The sequence below is a fragment of the Schistocerca cancellata genome, chromosome 2 (genome assembly GCF_023864275.1).
Source record: "Schistocerca cancellata isolate TAMUIC-IGC-003103 chromosome 2, iqSchCanc2.1, whole genome shotgun sequence".
Taxonomy (NCBI): Eukaryota; Metazoa; Arthropoda; class Insecta; order Orthoptera; family Acrididae; genus Schistocerca; species Schistocerca cancellata.
The window spans coordinates 18180654-18200614 of record NC_064627.1 but is presented as its reverse complement, the minus strand read 5'-3'; positions in this window follow the sequence as shown (position 1 = coordinate 18200614).

Here is a 19961-nt window from a genome sequence, read left to right as displayed (position 1 = left end):
TCTGCTTAGTGTGTTCATCTCTTGGTCTCCCTCTACGATTTTTACCCTCCACGCTGACCTCCAATGCTAAATTTGTGATCCCTTGGTGCCTCAAAACATCTCCTACCAACCGATCCCTTCTTTTAGTCAAGTTGTGCCACAAACTTCTCTTCTCCCCAATCCTATTCAATACCTCCTCATTAGTTATGTGATCTACCCACCTTATCTTCAGCATTCTTCTGTAGCACCACATTTCGAAAGCTTCTCTTCTCTTCTTGTCCAAACTAGTTATCGTCCATGTTTCACTTCCATACATGGCTACACTCCATACAATTACTTTCAGAAACGACTTCCTGACACATAAATCTATACTCGATGTTAACAAATTTCTCTTCTTTAGAAATGCTGTCCTTGCCATTGCCAGTCTACATTTTATATCCTCCCTACTTCGACCATCATCAGTTATTTTGCTTCCCAGATAGCAAAACTCCTTTACTACTTTAAGTGTCTCATTTCCTAACCTAATTTCCTAACCTAATTTGCTCAGCATCACCCGATTTAATTCGACTACATTCCATTATCCTCATTTTGCTTTTGTTGATGTTCATCTTATATCCTCCTTTCAAGACACTGTCCATTCCGTTCAACTGCTCTTCCAAGTCCTTTGCTGTCTCTTACAGAATTACAATGTCATCGGCGAACCTCAAAGTTTTTACTTCTTCTCCATGAATTTTAATTACTACTCCGAATTTTTCTTTTGTTTCCTTTACTGCTTGCTCAATATACAGATTGAATAACATTGGGGAGAGGCTACAAACCTGTCTCACTCCTTTCCCAACCACTGCTTCCCTTTCATGCCCCTCGACTCTTATTACTGCCATCTGGTTTCTGTACAAATTGAAAATAGCTTTTCGCTCCCTGTATTTTACCGCTGCCACTTTCAGAATTTGAAAGAGAGTATTCCAGTTAACATTGTCAAAAGCTTTCTCTAAGTCTACAAAGGCTAGAAACGTAAGTTTGCCTTTTCTTAATCTTTCTTCTAAGATAAGTCGTAAGGTTAGTATTGCCTCACGTATTCCAACATTTCTATGGAATCCAAACTGATCTTCCCCGAGGTCCGCTTCTACCAGATTTTCCATTCATCTGTAAAGAATTCGCATTAGTATTTTGCAGCTGTGACTTATTAAACTGATAGTTCGGTAATTTTCACATCTGTCAACACCTGCTTTCTTTGGGATCAGAATTATTATATTCTTCTTGAAGTCTGAGGGTATTTCGCCTGTCTCATACATCTTGCTCACCAGATGGTAGAGTTTTGTCATGACTGGCTCTCCCAAGGCCATCAGTAGTACTAATAGAATGTTGTCTATTCCCGGGGCCATGTTTCGATTCAGGTTTTTCAGTGCTCTGTCAAACTCTTCATGCAGTATCGTATCTCCCATTTCATCTTCATCTACATCCTCTTCCATTTCCACAATATTGTCCTCAAGTACATCACCCTTGTATAAACCCTCTATATAATCCTTCCACCTTTCTGCCTTCCCTTCTTTGCTTAGAACTGGGTTGCCATCTGAGCTCTTGATATTCATACAAGTGGTTCTTTTCTCTCCAAAGGTTTCACTAATTTTCCTGTAGGCAGTATCTATCTTACCCCTAGTGAGACAAGCCTCTACATCCTTACATTTGTCCTCTAGCCATCCCTGCTTAGCCATTTTGCACTTCCTGTGGATCTCATTTTTGAGACGTTTGTATTCCTTTTTGCCTGCTTCATTTACTGCATTTTTATATTTTCTCCTTTCATCAATTAAATTCAATATTTCTTCTGTTACCCAAGGATTTCTATTAGCCTTCGTCTTTTTACCTACTTGATCGTCTGCTGCCTTCACTACTTCATCCCTCAGAGCTACCCATTCTTCTTCTACTGTATTTCTTTCCCCCATTCCTGTCAATTGTTCCCTTAATGCTCTCCCTCAAACTCTCTACAACCTCTGGTTCTTTCAGTTTATCCAGGTCCCATCTCAAATTCCCACCTTTTTGCAGTTTCTTCAATTTCAATCTGCAGTTTCAATCTGCAGTTCATAACAAATATATTGTGGTCAGAATCCACATCTGCCCCTGGAAATGTCTTAAATTTAAAACCTGGTTCCTAAATCTCTATCTTACCATTACATAATCTATCTGATACCTTTTAGTATCTCCAGGATTCTTCCAGGTACACAATAACATTACAGTACATAAATTTAACAAGATATCAGTCGTACTGGCACAACATTCATGTTCTTTAATTTAAATTTTTCATAATTAAAACTACTTTATTTCTACATGAGATGCTGCCTTTGTTATCAACAAATTCCATTATTATAACATGAAACACAATATTTTTTAACATTAACAGTGTTCCTAACAAGCCTAATCACACAGTTTGATGCTGAAATCACACCCAATGTAAAATAATCTCCACTAAACATTAACATTTTATTGCATTAATGAAGTGTTCATAATGGAGTTATGTGGTAACTGTTTCAAATAATAGCAACTCAGCACTGTGTTGTACAATACCTAGCAGGTGACACATGTACTTTGAATTAATATAAATTTTGATAGAAGCTGTTTTTCTTGTAGGATTCCAGAAATTTCTTTTGAGCTGGCTTACGTTGGAGTGTGACAGACTAACTTTGACATTGCTTTTCCCTGGCATTCATCCACTGGTTGTTAGGAAAGTGTCATCTTTAACAAATCAATAACAGCAAGAAATCTGGCACCTCCCTTGTGCCTGATTTACAATGCAACACAATGTCTAGAGAACAACCTCATGTTAACAACTACAGCAGATTGATAGCAGCAGTGGATCAGTAAGAGAAATAAGTCACTGAAAGCATGGGGATGGCAATAGGAACATGGGTCTCCATTTACTTATCTCACGATGGTGGTCATGTTGTACATGCATCAGATTGTAGAACACATGCCACATGATAGCTTCGTGCCACAGTAAACAGCAACAGGTTCCTGGAAGTTCATAGGCCTATACATTCATATTACACTGGCTTTAAAAATATAAGGACAAAGCAAATTTTGCATGGTGTAACAGCCAAATAACATACCTCAGAGAAACTGTACATACAAATAATTATTTCAGTATTCTACAGAAGGCAACTGAAAGAGAAACTGACAAACAGAAATGATGCTTTCATTCAAAGAAAATAAGTACACTGAAGTGGCCATGATTTATGAACATCCTCTGGCTTACAAAAGACAGAACATGGTTCTTAATAGGGTGTGTGATCAAGAATGAGAATGCATGATCTGCAATGTGCACCCATTTTGGCACAAGGTTGGTAAAGAGTTCCTGTGTACAGTGTTCCATTCCTCCTCCAGTGCAGCTAACAATAGCTAGATGCTCATTGGTGCATGTGGCCATGCTGCAACGCATCTCCCCAACATGTTCGATAGGGCCTAAGTCAGGGGAACATGCAGGATAGTCCGTTCGTCAGATATCCTTGCATTCCAAGATCTCCACATGCACTGTTCGGTGCAGTCAGTCGGTGAAGTCACAGCCGAATGCACTCCTGAAAAAGCAAACATTGGGAAGAAGTACTGTGTCACAGTGGTGTTGTCTGGTCAGTATACTGTGTTCAAAGATTTGAAGGCAGTATGCCCTTGCAACATTGTGCCTCTTACATCATGACAACTAGACTACCAAAATGATGATGTCAGGCAATGTTGGTGAGATGCATTAGTGCTCTCACCAAGAGGTCACACATATTGCATACAGGAACATTGTTGAACATGATCAATTTGGTGGTTGAGGTTTTAGGGCATCGACAGTGATAATGTTGCATGGGCATATTGCCTGCTAATCATTGAACACAGTTCACTTACAGGTCAACGTCTTTGTGGCACTACTCATTCTATACCCCTGCCTTTCCAAGAGTGCATTTGGCCCTGACTTCATTTTTATGGAAGACACTGCAGGACTGCATCTAACAGCACAGGTGCAAGAGCTGTAGGTGTGAGAAGATATTTGACCAGTGGGATAGATTGCCCATTCCCCTGCTTTAATTTCCATGTAGCATGGGTGGATGTGTTGGGGAGACATACTGCAGCGCATCCACATGCACAGTCAACTGTCCTGCAATTATCGACAATGCTGATGAATGGAAAGCTCTACCATAAGAACTACATACCAAATGTGGGGGCAAAATGGCACCACATTGCGGAGCACACATTGCCATCCATGGTGATCACAAGAGACGCGTGCAGCCTATTGTCATTTCTAAGAGTTCTGCTTGATTCTGAAAAAATCCTTTTCTTAAGATAACACATTTAATCTCCAACTAAAGTATATAACTTTACCTCATAACTGAACAGACACTTTACACCATAATGAGAACACAAGATTGATTCTTTAACTTAAGAACTTTCTCTTGCTCCTCCTTTTTTCTTGGGGGGGTGGGGCAGCGGGATGCACTGTCAATACCACACTGACTCCCAAGAGGAAGAAAAAAAAAATTACATCACCAAAGATTATAAGCTATGGAATAAGCTACATGCAAAGAAAAAACAGTTAATTACTAGTATCTACAAAAACTGTTTTTGCCTTTCTCTTATCCTGCAAAATATGACTAGTGTGTGATAGTGCCCACCACCATCCCACAGAAATATGGGCTGAGGTAGTAAATAATCTGTAGCATACCCTGTAATCTAAGATACGTTGGTATGTGGCAATCTGTTTGTGCAGCTGAAAAGAGACTACCCCATAAATCAGTCTTTTAATTAGATTGCATTCAAAGTTTCCTCCTGTGAATGTACAAACCATTATGAATACAACAAAATATGCTGTAAGTGTGTTCCTTTACCTGCCATAGGCCTAGACAAAGAAACAGGATATATGGTAAGCATTTTCATGCAGCAAAGCAACTTACACAATATTAACAAAGGAATGGCATCCATCATAAGCATGTTCTTAAATAAACTAACAGATAATTGTTAATGATACATGCACAACATTACAGTACATCATATTATATTGACTACTTTTCTTGCCTGTCCTTTGTACACTCATGTGTTTTCATGTGTTTTGAGAGTCATCACTAATCTGACACTTGCAGTCAGTGGTAAATGCATTTTCCATAAGTTATGACTTCAGGCAAAAATCTTTCCAAAACATTACACATTTGATATTTACTTATACCCTGTGAGCCAGGATAATCTATAAAATATGCCACTCATAACAGAATGGTTTCATTGGCTGATTGTAACTTCAGTTGTCATTGGATAACTGTGAAATTGAGCAAATATCTTTGGAGTGGAATGCATTTTAGTCCGATGAAATAGGTACCCATGCCATCTGCAATCCTTTCACAACTGTACTTCTGGCTGACTCTAGCATTCACTGCTGCAATCACTGAAAGTTTCTTGTTACTGCTGGTGTTTCTAACGAATTTACAAGAATTGTGTGTGCATATTACTATACATTAAACTACATGCAACAAAAGAAAATAAGAAAATTTGAGTGCAGAAAACTACACTGAAACTTCATAGTTACAAAACTTGGTTTGAGGACTGAAGCACTTAAAAATCTCTCCATTAGGGTGCATAAACAGTGGAAACAATCAACTCTGTCCATTCACTGGGGCCCCTGTAAGGATCACAGGTTAATGTTTTGAGTACCCTTTATTGGGTTCCCTTCCATGTGATGGTGGACAGTTTTCAAATTCAAGAGTGAGGAATGTCTATGGTGCACTGGTATATTTATGACTTGGAGCCATCTTTGTAATCATATGATGTAATTGTTCCTACAAAGCACTTCTCATAGCTGGATAATGCGATAAATATTAACAAGCTGACAGTAAATATTACTCCAACTTGTAAAATCTGGGAATCTAATAACTTTTCCCCTGCATTTTTTTCTGTTGGTCCTATCATAATCATTATCCTCCCCCTTCTCCTACCATTAAGAATTTTGACTTTCCAACCTCTACCACAGGTTTCAACATCAATTTTCAAAATTATTCACATGGAAACCAAATTGTGTTCTTTCTCATGTTTAACCTGTACAGTAACTCATAACAAAACTGTTTTTCGCCCTAAATGCCTTTGGGTTCATTTAGAAAAAGATTTGGCATTTTTAGGTCTGCTTTCAAAATGGTTTCACAATGTTTCATCACCTGAGTGGTGGGGAGAGTGTTGTAGCTGGAGCAAATCTTTTCTGGCTGAGGCTTTGGTCAAGTGAAAGATTTTTAGAATCATACCAAGGAATGTAGAATAGAATCTGCCATAACCTGCTTTGGTCATTTTCGAGTGTTTTTCTTGTTTTGAGTCATGGGTGCAGCTTTTGTAAATGTGAAGTAATCTACTTATTTCAGTGATGTAAAATACTTTACATCTGTTTGGGATAACTTGTTCATTCTTCAGTTGCAGAGATATAAGGTGAGTAAAATCAACATTTTTTTTAAATGTATCACATAAAACATGGACTCATCTGTCCACGTGTCATCAGTCATGGAAGATGATGAACATTGAAACAGGAGGTGTTCTTGTACCTTGCTGATATTTGCCAACTAAGTTTCTTTAACATTTAAATAATTTTCCTTCTTGAAAATGGAGATTTGTGTTCGAAGCATAGCAGGTATTTCAACTTATTTTTGACTTGTAACTGATTTTTATATATTAATTCATAAAATGATATTGCTTACTTATTATTGTTCATAAAATGATATTGCTTACTTATTATTGGAGTATTGCGGATTGATAATGTAACACAGACCACCAAATACAATACTGATGTAATTTTCCCAAATATAAAACTTTTAAATTTTGATAGAATATTTGCCCTCAAAAGGCAAAGGTCCAGAACTCAATTCATCAAACAGTTTTAACCTGCTAGGAAGTTTCATATCAGCACACACTTTGCTGTAGAGCAAAAAATATGTTCTATTGTAGTTTGATAAAGTTTCCGAATTTGTAAATTCTGAAAAAATTTTGTCAAAATATAATTTCCAAGTGTTCATCCAATGCAATAATCTCATTTAATTGGTTTGGCTTAAAACATTGACATTCACTTATGTGCTTTTGCAAACGAAATCGAATGTGGATGAATGTATCACAGAAAGTAAATCAGGATCTACTTGTGAATAAAATGATAATGGTAGGCTTGATATAGATACTAAATTTGGTTTCCTGAAAGAAAAAAAATTGTGAGCATGATTTGCAAGATTAATTCCTCAAACTTCTGCAGAAACAGCATAGATTGATTGAGAACTCCATCTGACCTGCACGGCTGGAGGTACATCTACATACTCAACAAGCCACTGCACAGTGCTTCGTAGAGGGTACATTATACCACTACTAGTAGTTCCATTTTCTGTTCCAGTCTAAGATAGAGAGAGTGGAAAACAAATGATATATTTCTTCAAATCTGTCCTAAATACTCAAATATTGTGTCATAGTCCCTATATGAAATGTTTTTTGGCAGCAGTAGGCTAGTTCTGCAGTCAGCTTCAAATGCCAATTCTCTTAACTGTCATGTTCTTAGAAATGCATGTCTTCTTTCCTCCAGGGATTCCCATTTGAGTTCCCATAGCATGCCCGTAACACTTGCATGCTGATGAAACCTGCTAGTAACAAATCTAGCACCCTGCCTCTGAATTTCTTTAATGTCTTACTTCAGTCTGGCCTGGTGCAAATCCCATTCCCTCGAACAGTACTAAAGTGCAGGTAACACTAGAGTGCTATATGCAGTCTTCTTTACAGATGAACCACACTTCCTTAATTGCTCCCAATAATCCGTAGCTGACCATTTGCCTTCCCTATCGCTATCTTCATAGGTACTGTGGGATGCTTGGACTTGCAAAGTCTGGTACCATTTGATGAGGACAGGAAGTAACCTTTTCATAGTAACAGCATTCTCGTTTCTCATGCTTTTTAGTTAAATATCTGATGTTACAAACCTCTGGAACATGAAGTAATGAAAATTACTATGTCAAAAATTGTTACTATTAAGGTGCATTTATAAACATACAAAATTAAAAATAGCACAAATACATGCAATGTATTCTACAGGGCATTTATTACGAGTTGTCTGTATGTTGGGGTGCAACTTACAACAGCTATGGTGACAGAGACCATACTGGATTTCAGTTACTTGTTTCAGATGGTGAGAGGATTATGTGTGCCATCATTCTGAACTGTCTCTTTCTCAGAAATAAACATGTGAAATCTGTTTTGAGAAACCTTTATTAGTGTAGGAGTTATGACCTGTTAAAATTTGGGACAGTTGGCAAAGCCGGTATTGCAGTATGTGCTCAATAAGACCACCATTGTGCCAAACCTTCATTGCCAGTCATGCTGCACACATCACCAGATCTGTGGGTCCAGCTGTGAGACCAGGGCACCATGGTGGCATTCTGATAAAATGCCTCCTATGTATCCTGTGACCTACAAACTGTTTTAGCCAAAAACAGTCTGACTTCAGTGGCATATTGGGGAGGTACACAGTCTCATTGGAAGGTGGTTGGGGTATCACCCTCTGATTCATCAGTGTTGGAAGCACATAACCATGGAACATATTAAGATACCTCACCCCATTCAAGGTTCCGCCAATAAACACTGGAACCATGATTTTTGTCCCAAATCCCACATAAAATCATCAATTTTTCACCACCAGCACTTTTCAAGAGGTCCATGCAGAAGGGAGTTTGCATCTGACAAGTAAAAAAGATTTTCTTCTCCTTGTAACTAAAAAGTAACTTTGTCACTGAAAAACACCTGTCAAGTGAAGTTAGGATTCCTATTACACTGATCAAAAACCTCTTCTACGAATTGCACCCGCCAATCAGGGTCACCCTCAGATCTGGTACTGAGACTGTAGCTTATCTGGTGTCAAAGTTTTAAGCTGCATGTGTTGTAAACACACCAATGGCACCTGTATATTTCTGTGAGCCAGTTCATGCTGTGACTTGGACTATCCACAAATGGTGTCAAAATTTCTGTTGCCGACTCTTCATCAGTGGTTGTTCTTGGATGTTCAATGCATGGCTTGTCAAGTAACTTGGACACTGTCCAGTGTGAAATACCATTTCTCTTAGGATGCTGGGCATTGAAGAAGTCCGAAACAATCATTATGATACTTCATCCACCTCTCATTAACAAAATTTCACCATGACACACAGTAGGGACACAATGAATCACCTGCAAAAAAAAGCAGAATTGACCACCTCCTAGCAGTTTCAAACTTGAACAGGCCATAACTCCTAGACACAGAGACAGCTGAAGAGAGACTTCACATGTGTGTTCTTGATAAAGGGGCATTTCAAAATGATGTGCTACATGAATGAAACCCTCAATACCAGGTACCCACACACAACTCTGAAACCTGATACTGCATATTTCACATGGACTCTATGGCAGAAAAAAAGGGACTCACAGTGGCTGAAACCAACATACTGAACCATCAAATCCATGTTAGATAGGGTAAGCGAATGTTTGCATAATGAAGTCCACAGTAAAACAATGAAAACTCCCGCTCTTACAAGGGGAGGCCACCAATTGTGAAATTCAGATTCGATTCATACTGCACATAATAAAAGCTCATGGCCAGAGGTGTAATGTGGCAAAGCACCAAGATGCACTTCTAATCTGTTCTCGAGAAAATTGACAGTTAAAAGAAATCGTTGCGGTGAAATACTCCCTACGATTAATAATTTTCTACAGCGTCATGGCGCAGCGGTAAGCGCTCGGGTTCATAATTGTCTTCGTAATGTTTACCACGTATACATTCCTGGAAATGGAAAAAAGAACACATTGACACCGGTGTGTCAGACCCACCATACTTGCTCCGGACACTGCGAGAGGGCTGTACAAGCAATGATCACACGCACGGCACAGCGGACACACGAGGAACCGCGGTGTTGGCCGTCGAATGGCGCTAGCTGCGCAGCATTTGTGCACCGCCGCCGTCAGTGTCAGCCAGTTTGCCGTGGCATACGGAGCTCCATCGCAGTCTTTAACACTGGTAGCATGCCGCGACAGCGTGGACGTGAACCATATGTGCAGTTGACGGACTTTGAGCGAGGGCATATAGTGGAGATGCGGGAGGCCGGGTGGACATACCGCAGAATTGCTCAACACGTGGGGCGTGAGGTCTCCACACTACATCGATGTTGTCGCCAGTGGTCGGCGGAAGGTGCACGTGCCCGTCGACCTGGGACCGGACCGCAGCGATGCACGGATGCACGCCAAGACCATAGGATCCTACGCAGTGCCGTAGGGGACCGCACCGCCACTTCCCAGCAAATTAGGGACACTGTTGCTCCTGGGGTATCGGCGAGGACCATTCGCAACCGTCTCCATGAAGCTGGGCTACGGTCCCGCACACCGTTAGGCCATCTTCCGCTCACGCCCCAACATCGTGCAGCCCGCCTCCAGTGGTGTCGCGACAGGCGTGAATGGAGGGACGAATGGAGATGTGTCGTCTTCAGCGATGAGAGTCACTTCTGCCTTGGTGCCAATGATGGTCGTATGCGTGTTTGGTGCCGTGCAGGTGAGCGCCACAATCAGGACTGCATACGACCGAGGCACACAGGGCCAACACCCGGCATCATGGTGTGGGGAGCGATCTCCTACACTGGCCGTACACCACTGGTGATCGTCGAGGGGACACTGAATAGTGCACGGTACATCCAAACCATCATCGAACCCATCGTTCTACCATTCCTAGACCGGCAAGGGAACTTGCTGTTCCAACAGGACAATGCACGTCCGCATGTATCCCGTGCCACCCACCGTGCTCTAGAAGGTGTAAGTCAACTACCCTGGCTAGCAAGATCGCCGGATCTGTCCCCCATTGAGCATGTTTGGGACTGGATGAAGCGTCGTCTCACGCGGTCTGCACGTCCAGCACGAACGCTGGTCCAACTGAGGCGCCAGGTGGAAATGGCATGGCAAGCCGTTCCACAGGACTACATCCAGCATCTCTACGATCGTCTCCATGGGAGAATAGCAGCCTGCATTGATGCGAAAGGTGGATATACACTGTACTAGTGCCGACATTGTGCATGCTCTGTTGCCTGTGTCTATGTGCCTGTGGTTCTGTCAGTGTGATCATGTGATGTATCTGACCCCAGGAATGTGTCAATAAAGTTTCCCCTTCCTGGGACAATGAATTCACGGTGTTCTTATTTCAATTTCCAAGAGTGTAGTTAACGGATATTCCAAAATGAATATTTATAGTGAAAGTCAAACGTTCAAATTAGAATAGAGACCCCATGAACACACATTTGCTGTGGCAGGTATGAAATGTAAACTCCATTGTTACACTTGAAGGACAGATGTTGAATGGGCCAAAATGAGCCGCCGCATAACAGCGTAGTTGCCAGCTAACTTCAAAAGGTACATGCAGTCCCTAGCGCAACTTATAACATTGTTGAAAATCAGTGCGTATGTGAGTGCTTTGGTACACCCTGCTAAACAAATGGAAAAATGGAAGCGGTACAATTGAAGAGCGATGCGGGCCCTTCGCATGATAGTGATGTGATCAAAAAAGATTCTATACACAGCGAAGTGGCGAAACAACAATTGAAAGATGTGTTGGTGTATTTCGAAAGCCTCTTCATAACAGGAATCGCATCTCAGCAGAATCGTCATCATCAATCAACGAAGAAGCCATGGTAATTAGGGAAGAAATGTTCCAGAATACGCTGCAAATGCTCGCCAAAAAAACCCTCGTTCATGATGAGGAACTTATAGACATTAATGAAATCAACGATAATAATGCCTATGAAGACGTTAAAATGAGTCCCATTGCCAACGAATCATCAGACGAATACAAGCCAGATGAGAAGAAGAAAAAGGGTATGACTATATTTCTCTGGATTACAAAATTTGAGCTGTCAATCTGGCCAAAGAACATCTAGGCTAGAGTCTCAAAACTCTACAAAAAAGGGGTGCTCTTGTTTGACAAATATGTGCTATTTATCCAGGTGGGAAGAGCAAATCAAACATGGCGGTAGCAAATTTGATAAATATTGTACCATCGATTCATGGGTGCATGATTGCTTCGTAGAAGCTCGACAAGACTTCCAGCAAGTTACTACCAGAAACCTGCAGCAGTGGGCCTTGGGCGCTGCAAGTCAGTTCCCAGATTTCAACTTCAAAGCTTCAAAAACATGGCTCACCGAATTTAAAAAGAAGCATGGGATTCGGCAACGGAAAATCACAAATTTGTTTCCCGGAAAGAGACGGCTACCCAAGACGAAATTTTGGCCGGAGCGGACACATTTTGGATCCAGCTGCGAACGTTGATAACTAACTTTGACAAAGATTTCATTATTAATACTGATCAAACAGTTATGTAAAGAGCTGTTCACAAATGTCATATGACATGATGATAGAATATGATAATCTGATATTTCTTATATAAACGATATTTTTTTATTTTGTTTGTCAGGGTGCCAGTACCAGTCCACGTTCAACAGAACTCTTGCCGAAAAAGGGTCAAAGGCTGTCCTGGTAGCCTGAGACGACATGAAGAAGGTGACGCATTCGTATACGGCACAATATTCAATCTCAATGTCTGGGCGAGTCTTGCCTCTTGTTTTCATGTGCCTCCAAGAGTCCACAGGTACATTTGGACCCAGAGTAGAGAAGACAGTTGATGAGTATGCCAAGAAGTATACCAAGGTTGTTATTACATCCTCCAAATCCAGTAAACTAACAAAGGGTTTGTTCATGGACTTCTTGCATAATGCTTTGCAACCATACGTACAAAAGAAAGAATTTCTCCTTCTGATCAACTATTGGGGTGGGCAAACGAACCCAGCGCTATACAATGAGATGTTCCAGGATGATAAGAAGCACTATAAAAGTCATTCCTCCAAAGTGCACTCCTCTCGTCCAACCGTGTGACGTGTATTTTTACCGGCAGATAAAAAATTTTATCAAGTGCCTTCAAAATTGTGCTTTTTTAATCAAGCAAAACCGTGACATCAACTCCAGAGACGATTGTACAAAAATCCAATCCATCATCCACCACCAATTGTCTTCTCCGAGTTTTTCCTATATGATACGATACACATGGTATGCATCAAACCTGACGAATGATAGAACAGTTTTTCATAATGTCAATCAGGTGTGTACCCCAACAGGTAATTTAAAAAAAAATTGTTCTTGTAAAAACGCATCGTTTATCAGATGTGCTCGATGTCGTGCTGTTTTCTGCTTTCCATGTTTCTATGATAACTATCACTCAGGTTCATGTGATACTCCAGCTACTTCTGGTCACTAATTGTTAATTATGTGCGAGTGTATACCGAACTTTTCAATAGATTGTATCCACTTTAATATTATTTGTGATATTGTATTTTATTTCGAGTATTATTTTTCCACGACAAACGACTTTCAACAACTTATTATATGCATAATTGTTGCAACTGATTGCCATTACACCAACAACCTGAAAACAGCTTTCACATCCCACAACTACCCTCCCGACCTGGTTCAGAAGCAAATTACCAGAGCCACTTCCTCATCCCCTCAAACCCAGAACCTCCCACAGAAGAACCCCAAAAGTGCCCCACTTGTGACAGGATACTTTCCGCGACTGGATCAGACTCTGAATGTGGCTCTCCAGCAGGGATACGACTTCCTCAAATCCTGCCCTAAAATGGGATCCATCCTTCATGAAATCCTCCCCACTCCACCAAGAATGTCTTTCCGCTGTCCACCTAACCTTCGTAACCTCTTGGTTCATCCCTATGAAATCCCCAAACCACCTTCCCTACCCTCTGGCTCCTACCCTTGTAACCACCCCCGGTGTAAAACCTGTCCCATGCACCCTCCCACCACCACCTACTCCAGTCCTGTAACCCGGAAGGTGTACACAATCAAAGGCAGAGCCACATGTGAAAGCACCCACGTGATTTATCAACTGACCTGCCTACACTGTGAAGCTTTCTATGTGGGAATGACCAGCAACAAACTGTCCATTTGCATGAATGGTCACAGGCAGACAGTGTTTGTTGGTAATGAGGATAGCCCTGCGGCTGAACATGCCTTGGTGCATGGCCAGCACATCTTGGCACAGTGTTACACCATCCGGGTTATCAAAAAAACAAATAAAAGTTGCGTGGCGCGAGATTCGATCCGGCGACCTTTGGATTACGAACCCGAGCACTTACCACTGCGCCACGATGCTGTAGAAAATTATTAATCATAGAGAGTATTTCATCACAACGATTTCTTTTAACTGTCGTTTTCTCAACAATGGCTGAGAAGTGCATCTTGGTGCTTTGCCACATTACACCTCTGGCCATGAGCTTTTATTATGCACAGTATGAATCGAATCTGTATTTCACAATTGGTGGCCTCCCCTTGTTAGTAAAAAAAGCATGACAAACCAATAATGGTAAACCAATTTATATGACACCTACAACCACTGTCTAACAGTTGCCAAATACTAACAAGAAAGTGATAGTGGATGATTTTTTCCATTAATTACAAAGAGTCAAAATAACTGTTGGTAGCTTATCATACATGATTTCTTCGTTCATTGCAACAAGCAATAACTTGCTCATAAATTCCTTTATCACTCACAATGAAATTGATATCCATCCCTTGTCCTAAAAATGTAATGTGCCACTTTTGGTCAGTTTTCATCTTTTCTTCTCATAGCCTTCAAAACAAAGCTCATTACCTTATCAAGCAGAGTAAAAAGGAATACTGGGAGCACTTTGTTTCTTCCCTGGGGACATACCTCTCTCCGTTGCAGGTTTTGTCTGTGCTCCGTAGCCTCCCGAGCCGCCAGTGTCGGTCAACTCTGCAGGGTCTTATCCTCCAAGATGCCCTGTGGAACGATCAATCGGTCCTCGCAGAACACCTTGCGATGCACTTCACAGTGGCATCGGCGTCCTCTTCCTATCCTGTTACATTTCTCCAGCAGAAATGCCATGTTTAACAGACCCCCATCTGTTTCAACCTGCACCATGTTGAGCCTTATAATGAACCCTCTAGTGAATGAGAATTATTTCAGGCTCTTACCTCTTAAAGAGACATGGCCCCAAGACTTGGATTCCGTCCACAGTTAGATAATCCGAGACGTGGTTGTTCCCCAGAGGCAACATCTCCTCAGGGTTTTCAATGACATTTGGCTCACGGGTGCTTTCCCATCACAATGGCCAGACGGTATAGTTATTCCTGTCCTTAATCTTGGGAAGAACTCAACTTCCCTCGACAGCTACCATCTGATTATCCTCACCCCTTCTCTTCCCGTTTCTCCGCTTTGGCGTTTGAGGTCACACTTTTTCATCTTCCTCCTCCCTGTGTGCTCCTGAAGGCTCCCCCCCCCCCCCCCCCACATCTTACACATTACAGGTGACTGGGTAATGCATAATTCCCAGCCCCAGGTCGACAGGTAGGGTTCGCACATACCACTGGGTACAGATCGGGCCCAGACAGGTGTGATTGCCTGAGCAGCTACCTTCCAAATTGCCAATTTATCCATCTGTCAGGTGTTTGGGAGGTGTGACATGAGGAGTCAGTCAACTTCGGGGGTGCACCCCCTCCTGAAGCGGTCCCACAGTCGGGACGAGTGCACAAACGGAGATGCTGGCAATCGTGGCGATTCCCTGGCAGTGAGCCAATGGTCTTCAAAATCGACGTCTACGGAACATAAATGGAATGAGACTAAAGATTCAAAGACCCTTCCAGCTGCAACATGGTTCCTCATGGTCTCACATACTGAAGTGTTGGGCATCTGCAATGACAAATCCATGTATTATTCAGAAAGGTGTCGATGCCATTAACCGAACCTGTAAAATCCTGCTTTCATTTGTGGAATGGTGCTTGGCTCTTGTAGACTACTTCTGATTCTCGAGCACGACAATTGCTCACTGCCTCACTTTTCCGCGGCTATCCAGTTCACGTCGAGGCCCACGGAACTCTGAATTCTTCCAGCGGTGTTATTTATACTAGGCCGCTCGACAGTCCGATCGAGGTCAAAATCCGGTCTTACCTCTCTGATCAGGGTGTCATTTCCGTCCGTCAGATGAGGTTAAAGGTAGATTCCTCCTTAGTGCCCTCAAGCGCTATTATTCTCACCTTTGATAGAGTGGTGCTTCAGTCTGAGATCAGGGCAGGCTATGAATTTATTACAGTCTGACTGTACATTCCAAACCTGATGCACTGCTATCAGTGTCATCATTTCAACGACACCGGAACATCTTTCTGACACCCAGCCAAATGTTAGGGATGAACTCGGGACTGCCTGATACAGAGGGGAGAAGGAGGTGGACAAATGCAATCGCTCAAGTTATTGGTTAGTCACAAACCCTACGTTCTCCCATCTGGAACTTTTAGTTCTGTTCTCATTATCCCTTGTCCACGAAGGACATGGCCATGCAGAAATGCGACCTCAAATACAATCTGAGTTTGTGAAATTGCCCAGTGTCGAGGTAAAATTACCGTCACCCTGTCCAGCTGTGCGACGCACCATCAGATTCTCGACTCGAGAGGCAAAGCCGCTTGCTACACAACTGGCAGACCGGAAAGGTCGGGTGGAGAACTCCCGTCAAAACTTCCTTTTCCCTCCAGCCAAACACCACTCTTGTCTTCCTCTGCTAACTGGTGAGGCTCGAAGTAGTCCAACAGAGGCGTGCGGTCTTCTCCTTTGCTGACTCGAAGATCCTCTCAGACTGTGTCACCACGTGATGCCTCGGCCCGGCCGGCCCCCGTGTCGGTAGTACGCACTGCCAACTGTTTCTCTGCATTGGACTTCACAGACTGATAGCAGGAGAGAGCCGACATTTTTGTGGACCTCGTGGCCACAGTCGACAGGGTCTGTAGTGCCACCTCGTGCTGTGGGTGGGGATGGGGTGCCCTGGGCAACCTCTGCTGTACTAGATGTGCAGGGGGGGACGTCATTGAGCCGACCTCAGGTGCGACTGAGCCAGCTGGCCAGCTCTCACTTCACTCACTTCAGTGTGGATGGCGAACTGTGTCTACGTCTCTTGCCTCGAGGTGAAGGCTGCACAGGGGATGCAGGGTCCTGCCAAATTCCGTGTACTTTGCTAATAGATTCCGTGTGCCATCTGATGCTTGTTGGGTAGAGGGGGGGGGGGGGGGGGGGGGGGGTTCGCTTAGCTGGATCAGAATGCATCTTTTGCCAGGATAGTGGCCACTCCTTCGTCAAGATCCAGACGGTCATGTGGGGATAGGGGTTTGTTAGTTATTGGGAGCTCCAAAATTATGCTGGTCGTGTTGCTCCTCAGGAACATAGCAGCTAGGGTGGGGAAGAAGTTCCGAGGAAATCCTTGGGTCCTTTCGACAGCTAGCTAAATTGGTGTAGGAGCTCTCCATCTTTCGAAGAGTGGAAGCCGAGCTGATGATTTGCACCATTGTACCCAGGGTGGACTGAAGCCCTCCGGTTTGGAGTGGAGTGGAGAATCAAACCGGAGGCTATGTCGCCTCTGTGATGAAAATTGTTGTAGATTCCATGACCTATGCTATGGGGTGGACGATTGTAGGACTCCCCTTGATAGATCAGGGGTGCACTACACACAGGAATTAGCTACACGGATAGCACAATACTTGTGGCATGCACATGGAAGTTTTTGGAATTGGTTCCTTCCCATGGGAAACAAATCGTTGGCCTGAAAAATTACCAGTTCATAACACTGATGCGGGAGTGCCAACTGTAAAAATTGTTAGATGGCGTAAACAGGTCATTCCAAAAGATTTAAATACGCTAAATCTAATGTTGGTAAATTGCTTAAGTGTCTGTAGCAAGATCCCCGTAATACTCTCTGAAATAATCAGTAGAAATGCCAATATTGTATTAGGTACCGAAGGCTAGGTGAATCCAGACATAAATAGCAGTGAAATTTTGAACTCAGATTGGACAATGCTTAGGAAGGATAGGACTGATGCTATGGAGGTGGTGTGTTCATTGTAGTTAAAAGCTGTTTAAATGCAGTTGAGATCAATACTGAGTCAGACTGAAATAGCCTGGATAAAGCTGTCAATCAGACAAGGAGTGACTATTGTATTAGGATGTTTTTATAGACCACCAGCATCCACAACCAACGTTGCAGAAAATTTCAGGGAAAATCTTGAGCATATAGGAAATAAATATCCAAATTATCCATTAGTTTTAGGTGGACACTTTAATCTGGTGTCTATTGACAGAAAATTACATGTTTATCACAGGGGCAGAAGCAAAGACTCGTGTGAAATTATTCTAAGTGCCCTCTCAACATAAAACCTTGAGCAGTTGATTAGAAAACCAACTTGAGATGGGAACATATTAGATACCTTGGCAACAAACAGAACTGATCTTTTTGAGGAAGTTAATCTAGAAGAAGGTATTAATGACCATAAATTCGTTGTGGCTTTTATGTCAGTGGAAGTTGCAAAAAAAAAAAACAAAAAAAAAAAAAAAACGCAGAGAAACAGCATAGAGACTTCTTTTTTGGGAAAGCAAATAAAAGTGTCATTAATGAATATCTTCATAATCAGCTCCAAGCGTTCACCACAGGACACAAAGATATTGAGCATCTTTGGTCAGAATTTAAATGTATTGTCCACCATGTGCTAGAGAAATATGTGCCTAGAAAAAATATAGGAGTGCGAAAGGATCCACCTTGGTTCAATAAACATGTTAGGAAGTCGCTGAGAAAGCAGAGAATTTTGCACAGTCATTTTAAACATAGTCTCTGTCCTGCTGTCAAACAGAAATTATGTGAAATGAAAGCAGCTGTCAAAAGTCAATGAGACATTCTGACGGCTATCTGGAACATCCAGTTAGTTCCGGATCTCTCAACTAACTGTCGCGCAGGATACCTTAGTAGACACAGTCGTAATCTCTAACTCATTGTGTCAATACTTTGCTCATATTTCAAACTTTTCTAATTACTCACCAGCCTTTCTCTCAAAGAATTTGGTAGCAGAATAGTGACCTCTTACTTTTTTATCTGAAAATCATGAAAGCTACAAAGCCTTTTATTCTACGCCGGAGCTCATAAATGCATTCTCCTCCTTCCCGCTGCTCTGGAACTGGATGCTATCCATATCCTAATGTTGCTGCACCTATCATACCCTAGTTTGTGCTACCTCCTTCACCTTTATAACCGACTTCAGGTTGACAGTACCTTTCCCAGAAGTTGGCTGGAAGCTATCATTATTCCTGTTCCAAAACCTTGAAAGTAAAAGCATTTCCCCTCAATCTATCGCCCAATCTCTCTCACGAGTAGTGTATGTAAGATTTTGGAGCATATGGTAGATTGCCATTTAGGCTGGTGGCTGGGGTCCCAAAACCTTTTAACACCTGCCCAATGCTGTTCCTGAAAGCATTGTTCTGCAATTGACCATATTTTTGCTCTCATCACTTACATCATGAACGAATTTCTCAGGAAATGCCAAACAGTAACAATATTTTTTGATCTGCAGAGGGTTTATGATACCTGTTGAAAAACAGGCATCCTCTGCATACTGTGCTCTTCTGGCTTTCGAGGCTGGCCATCCCTTTTCATCCATGAATTTATGTCAGAGTGCACATTTAAGGTGCAGGTGAACATTTCTCTATACCGCACTTTCTTCCAAGAAAACGGGGTGCCCCACGGCTCTGTGCTAAGTGTTGTACTGTTTGCCAAAGCCATAAATCCAATTATGGATTATCTTCTTCCTGATGTCTTGGGCTCCCTCTTTGTCGATGCTTTTGCAATTTACTACAGCTCTCAATGGATCAGCCTTCTTGAACAACATCTTCAAGGATGTCTCGATCGCCTCTACTCGTGAAGCATTGAAACCGACTTCCAATTTTCTCCCAGTAAGACATTCTGTGTAAATTATTGGCATCGTACGAAGTATTATATGCCTTCCCTACATCTACGCCCTGTTGACCTTCCATTTGGGGACATCGCCAAATTCTTGGGACTTAAGTTTGACAGAAAACTGCTGTGTCACATCATTTGGATTGCTGTCTGCAATCCCTC